A 26,101-nucleotide genomic window follows, 5' to 3' on the forward strand; every position below is an offset into this window, starting at 1 on the left:
AAGCAGCAAGAGAAAAAAAAGTTACATAAAAAGAAAACCCCATAAGACTATAAAATGATTTTTGATAGCAAAGCAGCAAAATTAAGTATATCTATAAAAATCAGTCAAGGGATTCACAAAATAGAAGAATGTAAAATATGACACCATATACATAAAATGTGTGGGGGAGAGGAATGAAGGATAGGCTCAAATTTGGCGACCATCAACTTGCCATAGACTGCTATATGTACAAGATGTTATATACAAAACTAATGGTGACCACAAATCAAAAACCAGCAATAGATACATAAAAACTTAGGAGAACAGAATCCAAGTATGACTAAGGAAAGGCAGCAAACCATGAAAGAAGATAGCAAAAGAAAAAAGGAATAGAGAACTATAAAAACAACCATAAAACAAGCAACAATCTCAGTAAGTACAGATCTATCAATAATTTACTCTGGGAGTGCCTGGATGCTTAACCAACTTGATCTCAGCTCACGTCTTGATCGCAGGCTTATGAGTTTGGGCCTCGCATCCTGTGTGGAACCTACATTGACAATAATATAGTAATAATAATAATTAATTTGAATGCAAATGGACTAAATACTCCAATCAAAAGACATATGGTGATGGAATGGATAAAAAAGCAAGACCTACTCATATGCCTAAAAGAGACCTATTTCAGACCTAAAGACATAGCAGATTGAAAGTCAAGGGATGGAAAATTATTTATCATGCAAATGTAAATGAAAACTCAGGTAGTGATACTTGTATCAGAAAAAAATAGATTTTAAAACAAAGACTTTAAAAAGAGAAAAAAGATGCTATATAATCATAAAGAGAACAATAAAACAAGAAGATACAACAATTATAAATATATCCAATGTGTGAGCACCCAAATACATAAGGGAATGAATAAGAACAAACATAAAGGAAGTAACTGCTAGTAATATTACAATAGTAGGAAACTTTAACATCCCACATACATAATGGATAGATCAACCAAACAGAAAATCAATAAAGAAAGAGTGACTTTGAATAATACATTAGACCAAATGGATTTAACGGATGTATTCAGGACACTTGCTCCTACAACTATAGAATACAAATTCTTTTCAAGTACACATTTTCCAGAAGATATCACATATTAGGTCACAAAACAAGTCTCAACAAATTCAAAAAAATTTAAGTCATACCATGCACCTTTATGACCCAAATGCTATGAAACAGGAAATCAATAACAAAACAAAACAAAACAAAAAATCTGGAAAGAACACAAATATGTGCAGGTTCAATAACATGCTCCTAAACAATGAATGGGTCAACCAAGAAATCAAAAGAAATTAAAAAATACATGGAAACAAATGAAAATGAAAACACAACCCAAAATCTTCAGGATGCAGCAAAAGCTGTTTTAAGAGGGAAGTTTGTAGCCAGCCAGGTCTACTTAGAAGCAAGAAAAATCTAAAATAAACAACCTAACCTATATTTAAAGGAGCTAGAAAAAGAAGAACAAAGCCCAAAACTATCAGAAGAAAAGAAATAATAAAGATTAGAGTAGAAATAAATGATATAGAAACTAAAACAAACAACAGAACAAAACAATGAAACCAGGAGCTGGTTCTTTGAAAATATCAACAAAATTGATAAACCTTTAACCAGACTCATTTAAAAACACACACACACACACCCACACACACACACATATAAATCAGAGATATTCAAAGGATTATAAAAGAATATTATGAAAACTTATATTCCAATAAATTTGACAACTTAGAAGAAATGGATATATTCCTAGAAACAGACAACCTCCAAAACTAAACCATGAAAAAACAGAAAATATGAACAAGATGATTACCATCAATGAAACTGAATCAGACATAAAAAAAAAAAAACCTCCCTACAAACAAAAGTCCAGGACCAGACAGCTTCACAGATGAATTCTACCAAATATTTAAAGAGGAGTTAATACCTATTCTTCTCAAACAATTCCAAGAAAGAGAAGAGGAAGGAAAACTTCCAAATTCATTTTATGAGGCCAGCATTACTCTGATAGCAAAACCAGATAAAGGCACTACAAAAAACAAACAAACAAACAAACAAAACCCTAAAGGTCAATATCTGTGATGAACATAGAAGCAAAAAATCCTCAACAAAATATTAACAAAACAAATCAAATAATATACATTTTTAAAAATGCAAGCATGGTTCAATATTTTCAAATCAATCAATTTGATACAACACATCAACAAGAAAAAGGATAAAAACCATATGATCATTTCAATAGATGCAGAAAAAGCATTTGACAAAGTACAACATCCATTCATGACAAAAACCCTCAAGAAAGAAGGTTAAGGGAAAACACCACAACATAATAAAAACTATATATAGAAATCCCACAGCTAACATCATACTCAATGGTGAAAAAATGAGAGCCTTTCTCCTAAGGTCAGGAATAAGACAAGAAAGTCCATTCTCACCACTTTTATTCAACATAGCATTAGAAGTCCTAGCTACAGCAATCAGAAAAGAAAAAAATAAATAAAAGGCATTAAAATTGGTAAGGAAGAAGTAAAATTTTACTACTTGCAGATGACATGATACTATGTATAGAAAACCTTAAAGACCCCACCAAAAAAACTACTAGAACTGATAAATGAATTCAGGAAGGTTGGAGAATACAAAATCAATATATAGATATCTAGTGCATTTCTATACGCTAATGATGAAGTAGCAGAAAGAGAAACTAAGAAGACAATCCCATTTATAATTACACCAAAAGTAATAAAATACCTAGTAATAAACCAAAGAGGTAAAAGATCTGTACTCTGAAAACTCTAAAACATTGATCAATGAAATTGAAAATGACACAAACAAATGGAAAGATATTCCATGCTCATGGATTGGGAAAACAAATACTGTTAAAATATCCATAATACCCAAAACAATCTACAGATTTAAGGCAATACCTATGAAAACACTAACAGCCTTTTTCACAGAACCAGAAAAAACCATCCTAAAATTTGTATGGATCCACAAAAGACTTCAGATAACCAAAGCAATCTTGAAAAAAGAAGAACAAATTTGGAGGTATCATAATCCCAGATTTGAAGTTATACTACAAAGCTGTGGTAATCAGAACATTATGGTATTGGCAGATCAACAGAATAGAATAGAGAGCTGAGAAACCCATGATTATATGGTGCATTAATCCTTAGTTATTTGACAAAGGAGGCAAGAAACACAATGGGAAAAAAATTCTCTTCAACAAACAGTGTTGGAAAACTGGACTGCTACATGCAAAAGAATGAAACTGGACCACTTTTTCACACCAAACACAAAAATAAACTCAAAATGGATAAAAGATTTAAATATGAGACCTGAAACCATAAAATTCCTGGAAGAGTGCACAGGCACTCTCTGATATTGGCCAAAGGAATATTTTTCTAGCTATATCTCCTGAGGGAAGGGAAACAAAAGCAAAAATAAACTACTGGGACTATACCAAAATAAAATCTTCTGCATAGCAAAGGAAACAATCAACAAACTAAAAGACAACCTAATGAATGGAAGAAGATATTTGCAAACAACATATCCAATAAAGGGTTAGTAACCAGAACACATAAAGAACTTCCATAACTCAACCCCAAACAAACAAATAATCCAATTTAAAAATGGGTAGAATCTTCTACCCATTTCTCCAAGAAACATACAGATGCATGAAAAGATGATAAATATCACTAATCATCAGGGAAACACAAATCAGAACTACAATTAGATATCACCTCACCCCTGTAAAAATGGCTGAAATCAAAAACATATGAAACAAGTGTTGGCAAGGATATAAGAAAAAGGAACCTTGTATATTGTTGATGGGAATGAAAGCCAGTACAGCCACTGCAGAAAAGAGTATGGAGGTTCATCAATAAATTAAATATGAACCAGTAATTCCACTACTGGATATTGACCCAAAAATATGAAGTATGGATATTTACCCAAAGACTATGAAAATATTAATTTGAAAAGACATATGCGCCCCTACATTTATTGTAGCATTATTTGCAACAGCCAAATTATGGAAGCAACCCAAGCGTTGCTGATGAATAGATAAAAAAGAACAGGTGTGTGTGTGTGTGTGTGTGTGTGTGTGTGCATATATATTAGTATATATAGTATACATATTTCATATACATATACATATATGTATACATCAGCGTTGCTGATGAATGGATAAAAAAGAACAGGGGTGTGTGTGTGTATGTGCACATGTGCATATATATTTGTATATTATGTATACATATTTCTCAGTAGATATATTACTCAGCTATTAAAAAAAAATGAAACCTTGCCATTTTGAACAACATGGATGATGGATCTACAGGGTATAATGCTAAGTGAAATAAGTCAGTCAGAGAAAGGCAAATAGCATACAATTTCAATTTAAGAAAGGAAAAAGAGGAACAAAGAAATGAGACAAACAAAACAAAAACAAAATAAAACAGACTTAACTATAGAGAACAAACTAATGTTTACCAGAGGAGAAGTGGTGGGGAGATGGGTAAAACAGGTGAAGGGGATTAAAAGTACACGTATTATGATGAGCACTGAGTAATGTATAGAACAGTTCAATCACTATATTGTTCACCTGAAACAAATATAACACTATATATTAACTATAATGGAATTAAAATAAAAAATACAGTAAAATAAAATTTCCAAGATCTCTTTCTTGTTCCTTGTTCCTTTTGTAGCCTTCTCTTCATGTTTCAAGATGAAACATCTTTCTGAGGAGTGAATGCTTTCTTACGCATCCTACATTACATCTCTAAGTTACTGTGTTTTCATTATGCTTCATTGTTTATGTCTATCTCCTGAATGTTAGAGGCTTTCCTCAAGTGTGTGATGCGGATTGATTGTATATTCATATTTAAGAGTGAATTACTTTCTAATAATTGAGTAACTTTGAAATTAATTTTTAGCTCATTGGAAGCTTTGTGTATATGGACAAGAGTCATTGATTATAAGTTTACATTATAGAATAATTTTATTTAGAAGAACAACATACATTAATGTCTGTAAATGTTTTCTTTGTTATTGTTAGTTTATCCAGAGGTATAAAAGACTGGCTTCCAATGGGATGGATATAGACCAGGATGGTCGGGTTGGGATGTCTCTCAATTTAGCTAGTAGAATTTAATTTAACTGCCCAGCTTTCAAGAAGAAGCCTCAGTATGACCCTTTGTTGTATCAGAGACAGAATCCAGCCTGGAACAATTTCTCTGGAGAATAAATCTTATATCTCTTCCAGGTCTCAGGAGTGGATGTAAGGCAATGTGCAATGAGACTGGGAACCAGGGTATATAGCCTCCATGTATAGACTCTGAACCAAGTCTTGAGTTCTCAGCACCATTCCCTCTCAGCCCCAAATGCCTCTCTTTCCTGAGTCCTTCTGCGGTTCTGTGAAGGGAATCATCCTCTTTCTCTGTGTCAGCCTCCTCTCCAGGCCCTTGGCACTCAGTTTTCTTCACTTTCTTAAATCATCTACCTCTCATTCACTGGTTTTCCATTTTCTAAAAAGACGAAATTATCTCTTGTCCTCAACCACTACCTTGCCTTGTCCCTATGAATCTTGGAAGTACAGACAAACACTTCAAGTTACATTTGTCACCTTTAAGTGGAGATCCATGGCAAATACCTTCTCCCTGTCTGTAACTTGTTTTTAATCCTAATCTTCTTCTCCTACAAAGTAACCATAATACTAACAATAACAACAACAACAAGAAAAATACCCATTCTTTAGAGTGTTCTTGTGAGCCTTCAAAAGTAGTAATGTATGAAATAGCACTTTATAAACTGTAATGTGCCATATGAATTCTAGTTAATTAAAAATGCTAATGTTTTTATCCCTCACAGCAAGAAACAGACCACATGAACATTTGCAGAAATGTTTTAGGCTTACATATAACAACGAGAGAACACTTTTTTTTTTTTTTAAGATTTTATTTATTTATTTGAGAGAGAGAAAAAGAGAGTGAGAGAGAGCATGAGAGGGGAGAAGGTCAAAGGGAGAAGCAGACTCCCCGCAGAGCTGGGAGCCCAAGGTGGTACTTGATTCCAGGACTCTGGGATCGTGATGGAGCAGAAGGCAGTGGCTTAACCAACTGAGCCAACCAGGAGCCAGAGAACACCTTCTTTTAGTGAAAATATTCCACAGAATGGTTCTTAAACTTTTACAGTCATCATTGACCTTAATGATCAGAGAGTAATATCAAATACTACATTAGAGGTAGAACGTTAGTAATTATACATCCACAAAAATAATTTCAAGGTTTTAGTGCTAAATGTTATAGTTCTGACTTTTAAATAGAGGCAATCTACCCGTGTTTTAGGTTACATCAATTCAAATTTGTCCTTGAATCTAAATATACTAATTTAATACAAGTTCTTATTAAATATAAAAAATAGGAAACAGGAGGGGCACCTGGGTGGCTCAGTCAGTTAAGCGGCTGCCTTCAGCTCAGGTCAGGAACCCAGGGTCCTGGGACCGAGCCCTGAATTGGGCTCCATGCTCAGTGAGGAGCCTGTTTCTCGCTCTCCCTCTGCCCCTCCCACCTGCTTATGCTCTCTCTCTCTCTAATAAATAAATTATGTAAAAAAAAATTTTTAAGAAAAATTTTAATATTCTTGTAGTGCTCACTATATTTGGGATCATTCTCTCTTCCTTTTACATATCAAACATTTATTTATACATGGCTCACATATTATGTACAGTTTTGTAGTCCAAAAGATTAAAACATTCAAATTAATTTCAAGTGAAAAGTGCCAAAGAAAATCACTAAGCCATTCCAGTCTCTAAATTATCTGTCTACTCAGCCAGCTCACAAAGGTGTATGCCTCAAGGGATTTAGGTTGGTGAATACATTTATGTAACATAAGGAATAAGCTAATTAATAAAAAGAAAAAGACTGGTCATCCAGATAAACATTAAATTGATAATATGGGATTCGATCTTCCCTACAAAGAGTTGGGATAATTGCCTTTCCTTCAGAAAATCTTTTTTTCTTTTTCTTATTTTTTTTCAAGATTTTATTTATTTATTTGACAGAGATCACAAGTAGGCAAAGAAGTAGGTACAGAGAGAGGGGGAGGCAGGCACCCTGCCGAGCAGAGAGCCCAATGCAGGGCTTGATTCCAGGACCCTGAGATCATGACCTGAGCTGAAGGCAGAGGCTTTAACCCACTGAGCCACCCAGGCGCCCCACTTCAGAAAATCTTCTCCTTTTTTCCCAGCATTTTCATATAGAGAACCTTACTTAATTTTTACCCTAGTTCTTTAAAGTACCTAGATTCAAACCCATTCTGCAAATAAGGAACAGAGAGGTCAAAAATCTAAGCTATTTATCAAGGTTAGAGTCAGCATTTGAACCCAAGTCTCTGAATTCCAAGGAAAATATCTGATGGGCCACTCCAGTCCAGCAACAACTTACCCACTCTCTTTCACGACCTGCTAAAAATGCACTGAGCCCCACAGGATGAAGGATAAAAGTGTGGACCATTCATAGCCCACAGGATTGTCAGCAGATGTCCCATGGCATATGCCGGCACATTCTGTCAGCCCCTTGGGGGCACCGGAGCATCCGACGCCCAAAATGACAGGTTGTAGAAAGATCCAGACTCATTACAAATGGCCCTCCTTTTCCTTTTGTTTCGTTTGTTCTGAGCAGCTGGCATCGTTCAGCAAATTGTCGGTATTATATTTAAGACATAGTACATCATTAAAATAAAGCTCGGGGCTAATAATTATGTCTTGTTCAGGTGTTTTATGACTAAAGATTCTGACTTTCCCCCAAGGTTTCCAACTCACTCTTTTCCAAATTGCTTCTCTAAGGGCATTTGTTACATTGTGGACGTGTCCCCAACAATTAAATAGCAGTTTAATCCTCCCTCTCCAGATCTTTCTTTTTGAGGTAGTGTCCTGGAGCCTAAGCTACTTCCTCTTTCAAGATGGTATTTATGGAGTCCTCAATACTGTGTGAGTGTGACTGCACACAGAGGTTAATCAAAGTGGAAAGCCCAGTTCCCAGGCTTCATGCTGTTCACACGAAGTAATACTCCTACCCCTCCCTGCTCTGCCTCCATCCCTGTCTTTGTTCAATAGTCGCTAAGACTCAAATCACCAAATTCAACTATCAGGTGAGGAAAAGAGCACAGAACCTGGATTAGACAAGTATTTAAATTCTAAGCATTATTTTATCTGTAAAATGGGACTGATGGTAGTCCCCACCATTGAGAATTATTGTGAAGACCAAAGAGTTCAAGTACGTGAAATCCCTTTGTTTCTTGTAAAGAAGCTAATACTTTAGAATTGGCAAAAGCATTCTCACGGAAGTTGCCTCTTCAGGGCCTGGTAAATCCAGGTACTTTGTGGGGCTGTGGAGGTTGGGGAGGAAGGCAGGGAGGTAGCTCTTTGCTAGTTTACATTTAAAGCGGAAAAGCCTCTTGGACCATTTCTTTCCTTAGGTTGGTGTCTAATTTCATTGTGGCAGGTGGCAAAGCAAATATAACAAGGGGACATCTCCTCTATGCAAGGCAGCAAGAGCACTAGATTTACTTTAATGATCCTCAGGCTCCCCACCCCCCCCATTTCTTACATCCTTGAAAAAGAGGAACTCAGTTTTGACCATTCACAAATTATTAATTTACATGTTAAAGCATGTTAAAGCTAATGCTTCTTCGTTTTCTTACTGCATGGGATTCAAAAAAAGCATTTTGACCCAAACATTTAAGTTATACACTTAACCAAGATTCTCTTAGGTTATTTCTACTTAGCTCAATCAAGTTGGCTATCCAGTTGCAAACAGCTGAACTATTTAGATTTTACAATTTTTAATCAGAGATATCCTTAGATATGGATACCCAAATCTTAGACATACACATAATTTTTCTCTCTAATATAAGTGATATATTTGATATATTTTTAATATAATTTAGAACTATCAAAGAACTTTAACCCTTGGTTATTCATTAATTCTTTTAATAAATATTTTTGGCCTCTTTTCAGGACAGGTGCTTTTCTATGGACAGAGGATTCAGAAATGAATAAAAACTGAGTTAACCCAGCTCTCCGAGGATTTATAGTCTAGTAGAATTACATGTCTTTTCTGCCCAAAACCATTCCTTTCCACTAACTTGACTTGCTTGAGCTTCAGGTTATACTCAGGTGGGTAAGTTCAACTATCTATAAACTAATTGTTATAAAATATTTCAATGTAAGCAGAATAGATTGAAGAACCCATTTATTCATGTAACTTCACTTTGACAGTTTGATTCTGTTCAAATAGACAAAATAAACAAATTTCCAAACTTCCGCAAACATTTTGACCTCATTCTCAAACTTGAAAAACAGCAACAATTATTAGATTTGCATAAATCATATTACCTAACATTTATTAATCACTAACAAGGTGGCATGTTCTTAACATGGATTATTTTTCCTAAGCCCCATAATAACTCTTAACATGATGAAAGATTACCTCCAATTTCCAGGTGGCAAATGTAGTGGGAATTAGAACCAAAAATCTCTTGCCAAGTCTAGCCCTTGACACAGTAGTAAAATAAATGAAATAGTTTCTCACTTTTATATATGTTTTATTTATTTTATTTTATTTTTTAAAGATTTTATTTATTTATGAGAGAGAGAGCATGTGCACAAGAGGAGGAGGCAGCGGGAGAGGGATGAGCAGACTCCACACTGAGCACCAAACCCAATGCAGGACTCAAACCCAGGACCCTGAGACTATGACCTAAACTGAAACCAGGAGTCAGAGGCTCAACTGACTGAGCCACCCAGATGCCCCTTATATACGTTTTAATTTAACATTTTTGAGAACTTACTATGTGTAAATTATAGTGCTAAATTCTGGAGAAGAGGTTCCTACCCTCAAAAGCGATTTATAATTGAATAGAGCACACAGACATACGCAGAAATAATATAAGGTATGAAATTAAGTTGGCAGAGGTAGTGGTAGACGGAGTCCTGGATATGGACCAAGAAAGCAGTTCCACATGAGAACATCACTACTGTGGTAAAGTGGATGCGTGGGCACTGTTCCTCCCTTCCGAGTAACAGGATTAACAATGTGTAGCTCACCACTCAGAGACTTGGACAAACAAACAAAAAACCAGAGCCTGTCTTGAATCTCTCCCAGCAAGATGGCTAATAGAGGAGCATCCTTCCTCTGCAGATATCCTGGGTCAGCCTTCAGCTCCCTCCCCTACATCCCTCATCTGCCAGGTTCTTCCTGTAGTGGCCCCATTTATTCAGACCACCTACACTGAGCTTCTCTCCCACTGACCACCCACAGGAACAGACTTTCCTGTGGAACCTGAGGAATGCACCCACGTAACCTCTTTAGTCTGTTTAGGCTGCTCTAGCAGAATATCATGGTCCAGATGGCTCATGAGCAAAGGACATTTATTTCTCACAGTCCTGGTCACTGGGAAGTCCAAGATGAAGGAGCAGCGCATTTGGCGTCTGGTGAGACCCACTTCCTCATTCATAGACCACCCTCTTTTTGCTGTGTCCTCACATGGTGGAAGATATGAAGTAGCCCTCTGAGACCTCTCCTATAAAGGGGCTTATCCTATTCACCAGGGCTCTACCTTCATGAACTAACTGCTTCTCAAATGCCTTACCTCCAAATATCATCACATTAGGGGTTAGGTTCAACATACAAATTTTGGGTGGACAGAGACAATCGGTCTTTTTTTTTTTTAATGGCTCTTTCACTTATTATAAATAAGATGCGCTTATTTTTAAAATTCAAACCGTTCAAAAGGATAGGAAGAAGAACACAGACTGTGTTGTTTCCCATCTTCCTGGGACTCACAGGCCCCTGAGCACCTCTCCCTTGAGCTTATTCTCTTATATACAAGGACACCCACACCCACACACAACCTCACACATATACTCACATACCACACACATTTACATAGCACATTCACTTCAGACAACATATGGGATACTCAATGTCCTGTGCCACCCAGAAATGAAGCAGGGATAGTCATGGAGACCTCAAAAAATGACATCTAAGCCTAGCCAAGGGGATAGTTAGAAAAAGACTAATCTTGTATCCAAGGGCAGTACCTCACTCAGAGCAAAGCATTCACTTCCTCAGTGGACAGCATTATGAGGACACAGAAGGTATTTTATGCCCAGGCCTCCCCCAGTGGGCACCAGTCTCAGAGATGGCATTGCTGGGAGCGGTAAGGGCAGAGTAGGCATATATAATTTCCCAGGAAATGGGCATATTATTGAACCAAGTCAGATCAAGAGAGGAAGAAAATGCTGGACACTGTGAGTAAAAATACGTAACATGAAACTCTCCCTAAGGACTCCCAGAATTGCTGGAAAGAAATCTTCCATGAGTCTTAGGTCCCTCAGAATTCATGGGACAGATTTGGGGTGGGGGGAGACTGCTTTGTAGCTGTTATTCTGACCCTTAGGATTCTGGTGTGGGAAATGTGTGAGACACAGCAATACAAATAAAGTACAGAGCAGATAAGAACTGAAATCTGAGCTTGCCAAGACCCTGACATCAGCCGGCCGCAGAGAAAATACCTCCCCGCTGCCCACTGCAACAGACACCAGATACCCGACACCATAAAGAGACAGCCAGCCCCAAAGAGTCCAAAACAAGAGCTGCAATCAAACAATCTGGGGGATACAGACATTTTCCTTAAGGCAAGTCACAAGATACTCTAACGGAATACAGCTGCTTAAATAAACCACCCTCACTGCAAAATCTCCACTGGCAGCATTCTAGTATGTGAACCAGGCAAGTTTTAAAAGAAATCCATGCAAAGAAAAAAAGAATATTTTTTCCTGTCTTGTTTTTTTAAAACAACAACAAAGGATAGAAATGCAAATTGTATTAAATACTGACTGATGACAAAGGGTGATCCCAGCTAGGGAAAATGAGTGCAGTTAGGAAAGAGGGGAGAAACTAGAACTTCTCAGGATATAGAATCACAAAATGAGGCATCATCCTATTCTACAATATATGATTTAACCAGGAGATAAAACATAATGTGCTGGAAAATGTTTGTAAATATTTACATTTTTTATACTCTGATATTTGTTTTAAAATGATATACATTTTCTATTATTTCTTCTGGTAGATTTTTAAGTTTAGTTCTGTAAAACAATAGCTTGCTTCCTTTTCTAAGTAATTCAGTTCAAGGTTTCTATCTTAAGGTTTGCTGAGATGCTCAAGACAATCACATTCAATGTCGCATCTAAATAAAAAAAATAAAACTTACTTTCAGTTTAAAAAAAAAATCTTACAACGAACAGAGGTTCAAAGTAATAAGGACATATCTGGGCAGGGGAAACAATCCCTTTAGGTGGAGAAATTCATCATATGTAAAAACAAAAATTAATGGGCATCTCCTTTGGTCTTCTGTTTTTTGATGTCCCCGAGAGATGCCAGACTCACCTTGGTATGATATGACTTGACCTCACAGAGCCTCTTTTGACATGGACTGATGCTCTTTGGTTTCAAATAAATGCTGTTTTCTGGAGATTTTTACTCCTTTTCTGGCCACCATCCCGGAAATATTGATCAGTTTAGCGCTCCTGCCCTATTCTGCCTCAGAATGGCGCCAGAGTGATCTCTTAAAACCCAAATTTCATCAATGCCTCTACTACTTAAACCTCTGTGGCCATTCCCTCTCATCTCCGCATAAAAACGCTCAATGTCCTTAAAAGCACCAGAAGGATCTTCAAAATCTAGATGCTGCCCGGCTTCCAGCTTCCAATGAACAAATTGGGACCCAGTTCACATAAGGTCCCCACTAACCACTGATGGATCCATTTCCAAAAGGACCCCCTCACATGGAACCGGGCTGGGTTTGTGATTTGAATTTCCCCCCACCCCAGATCTTCTGCATTACCCCCAGTGAAAACTGAAAGTTAGCCTTTTTTGTTTCATTTAGAAAAAGAGGAATCACTCACTATTCTATTGCAGGAGTATTTCTTTATCTATGGCGATATGATCTAAGACCCCACCCCCCAATTACACCGTAATAAAAGTTACGTGAGTGTGGTTTCTCTCTCCCCCTCAAAATTATCGTAGGGTGCTCACCCTTCTTCTTGTGACAACATGAGATGAAGTGAAGAAATGACGTAGGCACGGCGTGCAAGCGTTAGGCTATGATTTGCTGGAAGACGGAGCATCAGCCTTGGACCCTGCTCCTTGCCTCCGGGGACGAAACTGCGGAAGGCAAAACTACAGATGAGTAGGGGCCGCTGTAATTATTTGAAACCTTTGGTGCGAGTTGAAGCTAGCTCCCTGATGACCGTGCTCAGAAAGCTCTTCCAACTCTTTGAAAAATGTTTTAAACTACTTTCTCCGGTGCCTGGATGGCTCAGTGGGTTAAGCGACTGCCTTAGGCTCAGGTCATGATCCTGGGGTCCTGGGATGGAGTCCCTCTCCCTCTCCCTCCGCCCCTCTCCCTGCTTATACTCTCCCTCTTGCTCCCTGTCAAATAAATAAATAAAATCTTTAAATTAAAAAGCAGTAGAATTGAAAATAATGGCCTTTTTTAAAAAAATAAAATTTAAAAATAAACTTTCTGTGTTTTGCTTTCTTCATCTGATATACTTTAATATATTATAATGTTTGTTTAATCCCAGCATAGGCGGTCTTTTTTTGTTTTCTGTGAGGTGTCATTTCCTAGGTCATGATTATCATGCTGACTCCGGTATTTCACTACTTTTAAGCCTCCACCCCCACCCCGGAAGAGTCTAGGTTGTGCTTTTCACCTTCTGAGGTTATTAGGCCTCAGCAGTAAAAGAACTCTGCCTTTTTCTCCCATTATTCTAGGAGTTCCCTATCCAAATTGTGGCTTCTAGCTCTGATCATTCCTACAAAGATATCAAAAGACCCAAAGCCCAGCCATCTCTAGCCTGTGCTCAGTGAGCTCAGTGCTGACCATAGATTAAAACTGGATTCACTGGCCCTTTGCCTTTACAATGCTGTAAACTCGCACTGCAGGTGGCAGTTGTCCCACTGGCAACTGCAGCTGCCAACTGTGTGACCTGGTGTCCCTTGCTGTGACCAGGACCTGGAAACCATCAGCAAATGATTCAGCCCTGGAATGGAGACCCTTAATGCTCTGCAGCCCTCACCCCAGAGGACCCAAGCTGCACTGGAGACCTTTCTGGAAATGTGGATCTAACATTCTTCCAGGCTCAGCTCACCAATAGGGGCTATTTGTTTCCATTTTCACCTGCTTGTGGATATATATATTATTTTAATTTTTAGTCAACAGAATCTTACTTTGGAATAATTTTAATAGAACTATTTGACCATGACATCAAAATAATAAAACCAATGTATCATTCCCTGAAACATATTTCAAAATATTGTATATTTCAATTATTTTAGCACCCCTTTTTAGTGTCACAAGTGATCCAGTGTGTAATGGTTACCAGAAGGGAGGTGGGTGGGGGATGGGTTAAAACAGGTGACAGGGATTAAGGAGGGCACTTGTTGGGATGAGCGCCAGGTGGTGTATGAAAGTGCTGAATCACTACACGGTACACATGAAACTAATATTATGCAGTATGTTAACTAACTCAAATTTAAATGAAAACTTTTTTAAATTTTAAGTTTTTTAGAAAGGTGCCCTAATTTGGACATTAAATTACATGGCTGCCCTACTTGATGGTGTGTGATGAGAAGAGCAGAAGCTCAAATCTGTATCAAGAGTGCTGTCCATCTTTCTCCCTATGTCACCCAGGGCATTGCACACTGAACCAATAGTCCTTAATCACACCACACTAGAACAACTCTCAGCCACAGCAAGCAGCCTGCAGGGAGCACAGGCTGAAGGTGGCGCTTTCTTGGCTGCTCTTGGGTCCCAGGGCTGTGGATGGGGCCCAGAATGCCCCCAAATATCTCCAACTAGCTGTGTGTCTGGCTGGGAGCTGCTTGAGGTCTTAGATGGGGTCAGGACATGCATGGAGAGCTTTCAGGTCTTGGCCAAAGAAGAGAGACCTGGCCACACAGAGAGCAACCTGGATTGTCAGTGGGACAACAGCTACCTGTAAGACAAGGGACCCTGCCCACAGGACAGAGCAGCTAAGGGGTAGGCCAAGGACTTTGCAAGAAATTCCAAAGGCTCCTCACACATGTCAGAAGACATTCTAAGTTCCCAGAACAGACAGTTACCATCTTGGGGTAGAGGAGGAGAGAGAACAAGCATAAAGAAATGAGCTAATTAAACTACATCCAACAGGACTAAAGTTAGTTTCCACCTTTAGTTACTTTCTACCTTCTAGATCAGACTCCTTATTTTTCTGAGCACATCTGGGTATGATGCTTGCAAATTTGCAACCCTACTATGCAAGCAGCCTTTTGCAAATCTATATAACTCTGAGGCTGCTGCTTCCAAATGAGATTAATCAGCTAGCTCTTCTGGGCGATACCAGCTTTAGATCAGAGAATTTCTTCCAGTTGTTGCTCAGGAAAGTTAGATTTCTCAGGGTCTGTGAAAAGCAAGATAGAGGGTAGAAGAGGGAGGGAAGGACTCCCAGGAGATTAAATATGGGAGAAAAACATGAAAGGAGAGGTAAGAGAAACTGCATCTACGTTTCCTCAGTGTTAGTCCTGTTGAATATTAACAAAGGCTTTCATTTCAATTACAACATGGTACAAATGGGAAACTGGGCATTGAGGAAACAATATGAAATGTTCCCAAATGCTCAACCATAAGAGCTTTCAGAGTCAAAGTCTATGGGCCCAGATACCTTTAGGGATTACTCCATGGGCTGTGTTGATTTTGCGCTGGAACACAAAAGATACCTTGCACCCAAGAGTCTTGAGGAGTTTAGAAACTTCAGATCCTACATATCCCCGTCTCAAGTGTAAAATTATCATGCCCTCTGCCTGATCTCTCCCTGGCACTCTCGCTCTGATGACACGTGGGAAATACGAGAGACACGGGATAATCTGTTTGGGGAATAAGGGAAAGGTGTTGGAAAAACAGAGAACGTATTCCCCGGGAAACTATTTGAGTTCCACTAAGCAGAAAAATGTACAAACTTACTCCTAATTCACTCTGAAGTGGTGTGTTTCAATTCCCTTGTAAAATACAGAAACACAAAATCGGAACGTGTGTCCCAGCAAGAGCTCTCTTTTGAGAGTTTAGGCCAAAGAGAGCAAAATTTTACCCAACCACCATGTGCCATAAATCATAGTCTACAAAACACACAGTTCCTGCCTGCCCATTTTTTCCCTTAAAAGAACGAGTATTATTGTGTTTTCTCCACAAAACTAAAATACCATGAAAAATTTTTAAAAAGAAAGAAAAAAAATATCATTTCACCAAACTGCCCTTTGGTTCCACATCTCACTTAATTCATTTCTATCTTCACCATTCTCCCTCTCATCTAAGCGGGAATCTCAACATTGTCCTTTGCTCTTTACGTCTCCTGGACCTTCCCCAACTGACTCTTCTTCCTGACGATCTTTTTTCTGTTCTTATTGTCACTTCTCAAGTGGGTCTCTTTGGCATCTCACCCAGCTGTCTGTCTCTCTGGAGCTGCCCTTGTTTTCACAACGTAGCCTGTCCCCAAGTAGAGCTTTCCACTCATCATTTCTGTAAACCACCCCTGGGACAACCTTCCTCACACACAGCTCAGTTAAGTCTCTCCTCAGCTCCAGTTCTTGTCATCTTCCTGAGCCTGAACAACACCCCAGAAGCATTTATAACAGCCTCCACGACCTGCCCCCCCCATTCCCTGTGCTATTTGTTCCTTGTCCTCTACCTTTTCAATCATCTTCTGTCACAGTGATATCAAATTAAAAGTATTTATTCAAATACCTTCCTACTTTCAAATGTCTGCACTGCATTCTTCTTTCTGGACTGTTCTTTGTCCCATCTCTCTCCAGCCCCAAACAAACAAACACTTCTTGAAGTCTTAACCATGTGGCAAAACTCAGCTCCAAGAAACCTCCTTCATGATCCTTTCCTGATTTCTGTGATTAAAATTAGTGTTCCCCTTTCCCACGCCTTCATATGTCTGGACCATCCCATCAAGACTTACCACTCTCTACCCTATACTGCAGATAATTGGGTTCACGTGTCTTTCCCATTCGATTGTAAGCTGCTCAAGAGCAGAACAATGTTTGTGGGGCAGAATCTATCGGGACTTGTGCTGGTCAAAGTCAACTTTACCATTGTTATCGAGTAAGTAAAATGAACTGGTCTTTATCAATAGGCTAATGTCTATTAACCTGTTGAGAGATGTACAAATTACATTTTCTAGAGGTATCATATCTTTAGTGGATTTATTGGTATCTATAATTAATAACATGTTTAAACACTTTAACTTTTAAAATTATGATATAATTTTAAATTATGATATTATATATATATGTATATATCTGCATTGGCAATAAAGATTTAAAGTTAAATCAGAATTACCACATGTTATCCTTTATTATAGGAAATTACAAGAAGAAACTATTGTGTCCTAGTAAGACAAGGCACTTGAAGTCAAAAGATTTGCCTGCTCCTTATGAAATGCCTGGTCTTAGGCAAGGTCTCAAACTTGAACCTCAGTTTTCTAGTATGTAAAATAAGGAAGAAAATGCCTGCCTACCTCTTATAGATAGGGAGTCAAATAATAGATGCAACAGTATTTTCAGAACTGCAAGTTTCTTTACAAAGAATGTATCTTAGTGTTATCCGGTATAAAAGACTAACCCAAAGAACATACTTCAAATAGCAGTCTTCCTGCTTTGGAAAAAACTAATGAATTAGGATATTACTACTGTTTTAAGAGGCTGGCTGGTAACACTTACTTAGATGGTGGTCTTGTCTAGATGACTTGCACTCTGCACTTTTATTCCATGCTGGTTGATAACTCTTAACATAGGAATTTACACAGAGCCAATGGAATTTCATATCACAATTTACAGACATAAATTGATTGATCTGCCTCTCCCAACTTTTCCAAAGTCACAGAGGCTATCCCAAGAATACCTAATATGTGACTTATTATTGCATCTACAAGTCTAGTTTGCTACCTTTTCCAAAACGCAGGAGGACACATAAGCCTCTTGCTTAAAAATTCTATAAGCGTTATAGTCACGCCATTATACTGAAGGAAAGAAATTAGGAAGAGATAATAGTAGTAAATACCACTAAGAAACACTTTAGTTTGGGTAGTATGGGTAATGTAAGGCTACATGAGCTAACAGGCCTGCAGTTTAACCCTTTGGGTGCCAAAGATTTCAAATAATTTTTAATAGTTTAAATGGTTTCCCAATTTCCTCACCTTGGATTACATGAGGCTTCTTTTTTTTTTTTTAGATTTTATTTATTTATTTATTTGACAGAGAGAGATCACAAGTAGGCAGAGAGAGAGAGAGAGGGAATCAGGCTCCCCGCCAAGCAGAGAGCCTGATGTGGGACTCCATCCCAGGACCCCTGAGATCATGGCCTGAGCCAAAGGCAGAGGCTTAACCCACTGAGCCACCCAGGTGCCCCTACATGAGGCTTCTTATTGGTCTTCCAATCCACCATACTTTCTTTTTTTTTTTTTTAATTTTATTTATTTATTTGAGAGAGAGAGATCACAAGCCTTGGGAGGGACAGAAAGAGGGAGAAGCCAACTCCCTGCTGAGCACAGAGCCTGAGACGGAGCTCAATCTCAGGACCCTGAGATCACAACCTGAGCCAAAGTGAGACACTTAACTGACAGACCCACCCAAGTGACCCTCCACCACACTTTCAAAAGCCTTCCCCTCTTTGCCACGACTGAAATGAAATGACCCACCTTCTCCAATTGCCAAACTTCTATTCCTCCCTGTCACCTCAAGTCTTCAGGGAAATCATCTCTGATACCCTCAGGTAAAGTTATTTACTCCCTCCTCTGTGTTTCAAGTCAGCTTCTCCTATCACTATTTTAGTACTTCTCTGGGATGTCTTTCCGTACACATATGCCTCCAAATTTCACAATGGTCGGGTTTAAAGGCCTTTTTTAAATCTCTTTGCACTTAATGATGTCAGAGATGCGTACATTATGTGTACACAGTAAATATTTAGAAATATTTGTTAAATAAGGGCACCTCGGTGGCTCAGTTGGTTAAGCCACTGCTTCCAGCTTAGGTCATGATCCCAGGGTGCTGGAATCAAGTCCCACATCGGGCTCCTTACTTGGCAGGGAGTCAGCTTCTCTCTGCCTCTGTCTGCCACTCTGCCTTCTTGTACTCTCTCTCTCTATCTCTCTGACAAATAAATAAATAAAATCTTTTAAAAAAAGAAATATTTGTTAAATGAATGAATCTATTATCAACAGTGAAAACTGATCATTATACCATTATATTTAAGTGATGTCATGGAGATTTTGATCCTACTTGCTTCTCTGTCAGTTTATACAGAATGGCATGTATTCTATGAAGTGTCTTTTTTTTTAACTCATCCTCTGTGAATATCTTTTTTCCCCTCTGTAATTTGGGTTCTTTCTCATTGGGTATGATCATGGTCCTTGTTCCCACTTTTAATTTCTACTGTTTCTATTCTCTGCTACTTCCTTCCTGCTCCCCATTTTGATTAATAGTTCCCATATCCTCTCTCTCTCTCTCATTCTTATGAATCTTTGAAATGTCTTGATTTAATGTATTTCTTGACATGGCATAATTCTTTATTTGGTTTTCATACCTATCATGCGCCAAGGGAAACGCATCTTTATACTAGGCAGGATTCTGACATGTCCAATCATAATCAAAAGATCCCAGAAGTCTCTCCCTCCCTTTTCTATCTGCATTGCATCCACCTTTGTTCTGGTCCCACCTTCTCACACCTGAGATCTAACTGCAACAGCCTCCTAACATCTCGGTCTGCATCCAGTACTCCCCATTCTAATCATAACACGTATCACGACCAGGTTATTCTTCCTAAAACACTGGTTTCATTTTATTAATCCTAGGCACCAAGGCTTTTACCTTCCCTTTGACAACACCCAGCATTCAAGATTCTCACAGTCTGGTACATCCTGTCTTTCTCATTTTATTCTTCATTTCTCCACTCAAAACATTTAGTAGATTATTTTGGTAATTGGTTCAAAAGACATTTACTCAAACCACACTGATATTCATTCCTTTATGTCTCCTCTTTTGCCTCTGGGCTGGCCCCATGATGCTTTTTATCACTGGACTGTGGCAGAAGTGAGGCTGTGGGACTTTTGAGAGGAAGTCTTGAGAAACCTCGTACTAACTTAGGCCTCCCTCCTCAGAAAGTCTGCTTCTTTGCCTAGAATCACACTGAGTTTCTCTTAGCCCAAACCACAACCTTCCTTTTAGGTCCCATGAACACTCAGAGGGGAAAAAAAGATCCTTTTAATTTTGTCTTTCCAAATGTTGTGCCAGAGCTCTAGGAGAATGCAACCCAACCCACCATCTAATTTCCTGGAGAACAATAACTGTTTGATATACAAATCACAGTGACAAAATCACTTCACCAAGCCTCCATTTCCTCAGCTACTTGGATGAATCTTGTGAACCTCGTTTCAGATTGCTGATCCATTAACTTACCTCTTCTACCCTGACCTTCTCCAGCTTCACATCCTAAGTAGTTCAAGTCTCATTCCCCACTTCAGACTTCTGCTTCTGGGCGAGATGGAATAACAGAGACCAGACTTACCCCCCTGTCTGAAACAACCGAAAAATCGACAAAATATATAAAACAAAGGTGTCTAAGACAATCAACAACAGGCAACTAAAAATAATAATCTCTGAGAAATGTAGAACAAATGAAGGGGCCCAAAGATTGCCCAGCTTATTGCATTGAGGAGCATTTCTAGCACACAAAGGAGGAACTCAGGCATAGCTCGATGAACAACTCGAGTTAAGGATACAGAGCTGAGAATTCAGGGACACCGTGGAGGTTATCAGTAGAGGGACAAAGTAAAAGAGAGGGAGAACAGTGCAAAGAAAGAACCTTCAGAGATTTGCAGAGGGCTCCCCCTTAGGTATTTGCGTATACTGATGAACATATGCACGTAAGGGAACTAAAATTAAGTCAGATGTTTACTTCATACTACACACAAAAATCAATTTCAAGTAAATTAAGCAAAATAAATGCAAGAAGCAAAACTTCTAGAAGAAAATAAAGAGGATCTCTATCACATCAAGGTAGGTAGGGAGTTTTGGGGCGCCTGGGTGGCTCCGTGGGTTAAGCCTCTGCCTTCGGTTCGTGTCATGGTCTCAGGGTCCTGGGATCGAGCCCCACATCGGGCTCCCTGCTCAGTTGGGAGCTTGCTTCCCTTCCTCTCTCTCTGTTGCTGCTCTGCCTACTTGTGATCTCTGTCTGTCAAATAAATAAATAAAAATTAAAAAAAAAAAAGGTAGGGAGTTTTTCTTACATAAGGCACCAAAAAAGCATTGGCCATAATTAAAAAGATTAATAAACTGTGTATACTCAAATTAAAATTACTGTTGCACAAAGGGCCATTTATTAAAGTAACACTGACACAAGTCAGACACAAAGAAAAGATACTTACAATCCATAAAACCAATAAGAATCTTCTGCTCAGAATATACAATAAAATCCCACATACCCATGTTTTTTAAGACAACAAGCTAGTAGTAACAGCAAAAAACAAATAAATAAAAATTAAAAACTGGGTAAATGACATAAAAGGCATTTATGAAACTTTTTAGAAAAGGAGCAATAAATGAGATATATAAAAAATTTCTCAGGAAAATAAAATCATAATAAAATACCATTTCACACCCAGCTCACGGATGTGCAACCATTCATTCATTCATCATTGATTCTTTGGAACCCTATTGGGTACAATGCTCTATTAGGCACATAGAAACATGAAAAGGTGAATAAATAAATGACAATTATTTCATTTACTTTCTCTACTAGGATGGAACCCCATTCTTGTTCTTCGTTGTATCTTCAGCATTTAGGACAATCTCTGGCATTAGGCAGAACAGTATTCAATGGCAGAAAACTGATGCAAATCCTACTCTGAGAATCTCACAGTGTGCGAAGAGGGAGACAAGAAAGCAGCCAACCCTAATACCTCACAGGGATACCTGAGACTGTCCACAGAGGAGCTAGATTTGGGAGGATGTGCAGTTCTCCAACACTCTGGTCAGACACTACAAGGAGTCAAGATTTGCAACAAGCCTTGGGAAGAAGTTTTGCCTGGCACAGCTTTCTTTTTAAGTCAGCACAGAATATGCACACACACACACACACACACACACACTCCTCAAATAACTAATTCCCTGATAGTAAATAACTTCATCTTCAAAATTCCAGAATAAGGAGGAAGGTGAGGAGGATGAGGAGGAAGAAGAGTCTGAGCCATCTATAGCCACACAATTTTCCATGATGTTAGTGTGGCTTTACTACTGGCCATCTTCACAAACGTAAGTTTATTATTTCGTTGCCTTCTTTGATGTTACTTTACTGCTTCAGAAAACTTGCCCAGGAAGGAAAAATGTTGCAAATAACTTTATAGTTAGTTCCAGGAACTTCCTAAAAATCTCACTTAAGCAAATACCAAAATGCTCAAATTTTCAATCCAATGACTGTTCTCTAAGACCCTTCAGAACTCTTGACTCCACCAATCCTAAATTATCACATCATAATCTTTACTCAATCCCAGTGAACATCCTCTATCCACAACCCCATACTGCTGTCTGCCAGCTCCTCCGACCACCACTACCCTCCAAACTTCAAAGATCTGCTTTAAACCAGACTTCCATTCATTATTAGAACTCTGGAGAGGTAGTTCCCTCCCCAGCACCACCCCTGACTTGACTGTAGTATAAATAAATTCAGCTTCGTCATATCAACAGGTTGTCTGGTGGTATTTTCAGAGACCTAACATTCTATAATCCTTCTCCTCTTCTTTGTCCTTATCATCATCATCATCACCATCATCACTAACATGGACCAAACCCTAATTACATGCCAGGCACTTGCTAATTAGTTTAGATACCTAATAATCACATCCCTTACACAAATAGAGCATTTCTAAGCAAGTAACTAATTAAATTATAGGATATATATTCAAATGAGATGTCAAAATTCTTCCAAAAGAGAAGTTTGTATTTTTCACTGTCCTTCTCCATGAAGATTATGGGAGCCACAGAGGTGCAAGTCTGAAAGACACTCTGGAGCAGATTTCCTTGGTAAGCACCACTGGAAGCCATCTGTGAGTATAGTAGCACTAGCCTTCATGGCTCAGCTAAGTTGAGTTCTACTAAAAGTTCTATTTTAAGAGAAATAAATGTTCTTCTCCTCTCAATATTAAAAGGAAGTGACCTTCTCACAGAAAATATTAGCTGATAAAATGAATAACGAAGGTGCTAAAAACACAAACAACATAAAGGTAGGGAGACTTTAAGGAGGAGAAATGTCTGTGCTTCGCCTTTCACCTCCAAATAAAGAATAATGGGTGTTCTGTTGGCAAACTGTGAGAGTGAAATGGGGTGACTGAGCTTTGCAACTAAAATAATATCAACTGTATATTGTAATTTCACTTTTGCAACACCACACTTTTGCCTTTGTGGCACTGCCAGTAAAAATTCATTTTCAAGCAGCACAGCTCAACAGCCTGGGCCTTGGCCTTAATTCACTTTTCCTGCTAAGAGCCAAGGAGAGAGGTAGCCTTGTATAAGGAGGATGGACGGCAGAGCACTCCATCGGAAGAGGCCACATGCTAAATTAATCATGTTCCAGCCAGAATTTGCAATTCTTGGAGAGATGCTCAAGACGGTATGAAAAATTTAGAGGTAACAGGGAGAGAGGGAGAATTTGTGAAGCAGAAAACTTCAGAGGGCCCTTTAAAGGTGCAGGATGCATTAGAGCTTCTCACATGTGAACAAGATAGTGGCCTTACCCAGAACATAGTAACTAAGGACTGCATTCTCATAGGTGCGCCTTGAGAAGGGAACAATCATCCTGGTACATAGAAATTTCTAATTTGATGGCCAGTTTAAGGGATTAGTATATTCATGAAAATCATCCGTCTTAAAATTTAACATCGACTCATCAAAGCTAGCAGGCAAGGATAGTGTCAGTCCAAAATAACAAGCCCTGTTTAAGAGCAGACCTTGATTGCTTAGATGAGTTTGGGGCTTTCTTAGTTATTATCATCATTTTCATGGATACTTTCCCTCTGTTTCTTCTTTTACCTAACTAGTTTTATTTCTGAGTTCTTAGGATCTCCATTTTCTGTTAAGGACTTCACCACTGGTTCACTACAGGTAGTCAAATATGGCCTATTCTATAGTTTCTTCATCTCAAAAATTTAAAAAAAAGAAATTCGTGATGCATCATAAATGAAAACCATAAGAGGTTTTTTTTGTGTGTTTTTCTAAGAATAGTTTGTCTATAGGGACTCTTGATTTTTAGTATTTTTTTATTTATTTTATTTTTTTGTGTTCCAAAATTCATTGTTTACGCACCACACCCAGTGCTCCATGCAATACGTGCCCTCCTTAAAACCCACCACCAGGCTCACCCAACCCCCCCCCCCGCCCCTCTCCAAAACCCTCAGTTTGTTTAAGAATTTAAAAATAAATAAATAAATGCCCTAACTACAATGACAAGGAACTTAACATGAATGCAATGCAGTTTAGTTATATTCCATGACAGTTGCTAGAAAAATGCTGTCCTTTTTTCCTTGGGGACCTTCAAGTGATACCTGGAAGAACTATTCTGTTCCACCTCACTCCCGATCCCAGCATCTCTTCCTACTGATAATGCAATTTCCTTTCCTGTGGTAGAAAATGGCTTCCGCGTGGCCAGAGAAGAAGAGACTATGGCAAACTTTGGATTCAGGAAATTATGAGGCCTCTGCTCACAGTTGCAATTGGACGTGTGAATTGTCAAGCTGAATGGTCTTGGGGAGTCACAAGATGAATGAGTGCTGGAGCTAAAACCCACTTGTCCTCCAGAGCCTCTGGCTGCCCAGGTCTTCTAACATTTTCTCCCTCTCTGACTCTGTGATTTAGTCCCATCTCCTCCACCTTCTCTAAAGGGACTTCCCTGCCCCAAATCCCATGTTCTTAATCCTAGCCTTCAACCAGCAGCTAAAAATTCATTCCTAGTGGGCTGTTAATAATGACTGACAAGAAGCCTGAAATACAATCCTTGTCGGCTCTCAGGAGCTCAGTTATTCCTTGGTTGTGGAGAGACATTTTCTCCTTATCATCAATTAATATTTCTTTTTATTAACTCCATCCCGAACAATTTAGTTTTTGAACTCTCTTTCCCCTCCCCCATCCTCTGCTTCCCAGGGGACCCCCCCTCCTCCCAGTGAGATGTGAATTACAGGTAGCCAGTTGTCCTAATGCAGCTCACCTCTTCTAGTCACTTAAGAAAGCCACTTGTGGCCACTAAAAGCAGCCCTCAAAACTCAGGATTGGGGGACGCCTGGGTGGCTCAGTTGGTTGGACGACTGCCTTCGGCTCAGGTCATGATCCTGGAGTCCCAGGATCGAGTCCTGCATTGGGCTCTCAGCTCCACGGGGAGTCTGCTTCTCTCTCTGACTTTCTCCTCGCTCATGCTTTGTCTCACTTTCTCTCTCTCAAATAAATAAATAAATATTAAAAAAAAAAAAAACTCAGGATTGGAATGAGAAAGAGGAACTGAGTCTTACATAGCTTTGAGCTTTTCTTTAGGTCCTCCAATCCACCACACTCAACTCAGCCTTTACATAGCTGTGTCCCATCTGCTTGGGACACTCTCCATTCCCTACCACCCCAAGTTCTAACTTGGTCTCATGCTTCTGAGCTCAAGGTACATTTTATTACTTCGGGTAGATGTTGGGTAACTCTTGTACATAAAACATTTAAGTTGGAATTCTGAATTATATGCTCCCATAGCACCTGGTACCTCTACTTATCCTGCTTCTGAAACATCCATCATTACTTATTGTCTTCCACACCAGATTGAAAAGATCAGTAGGGCTGGTTCCTTATTGCTTGACCAGTGAATAACAAGTGTTTATCAAATGAACGAATAAAGGCAAAACTCATGTTTGATTCTTTCTTCTATTTGCCATAACATCTAG

This window comes from Mustela nigripes, chromosome 15, assembly GCF_022355385.1.
Source record: "Mustela nigripes isolate SB6536 chromosome 15, MUSNIG.SB6536, whole genome shotgun sequence".
NCBI classification, from domain to species: domain Eukaryota; kingdom Metazoa; phylum Chordata; class Mammalia; order Carnivora; family Mustelidae; genus Mustela; species Mustela nigripes.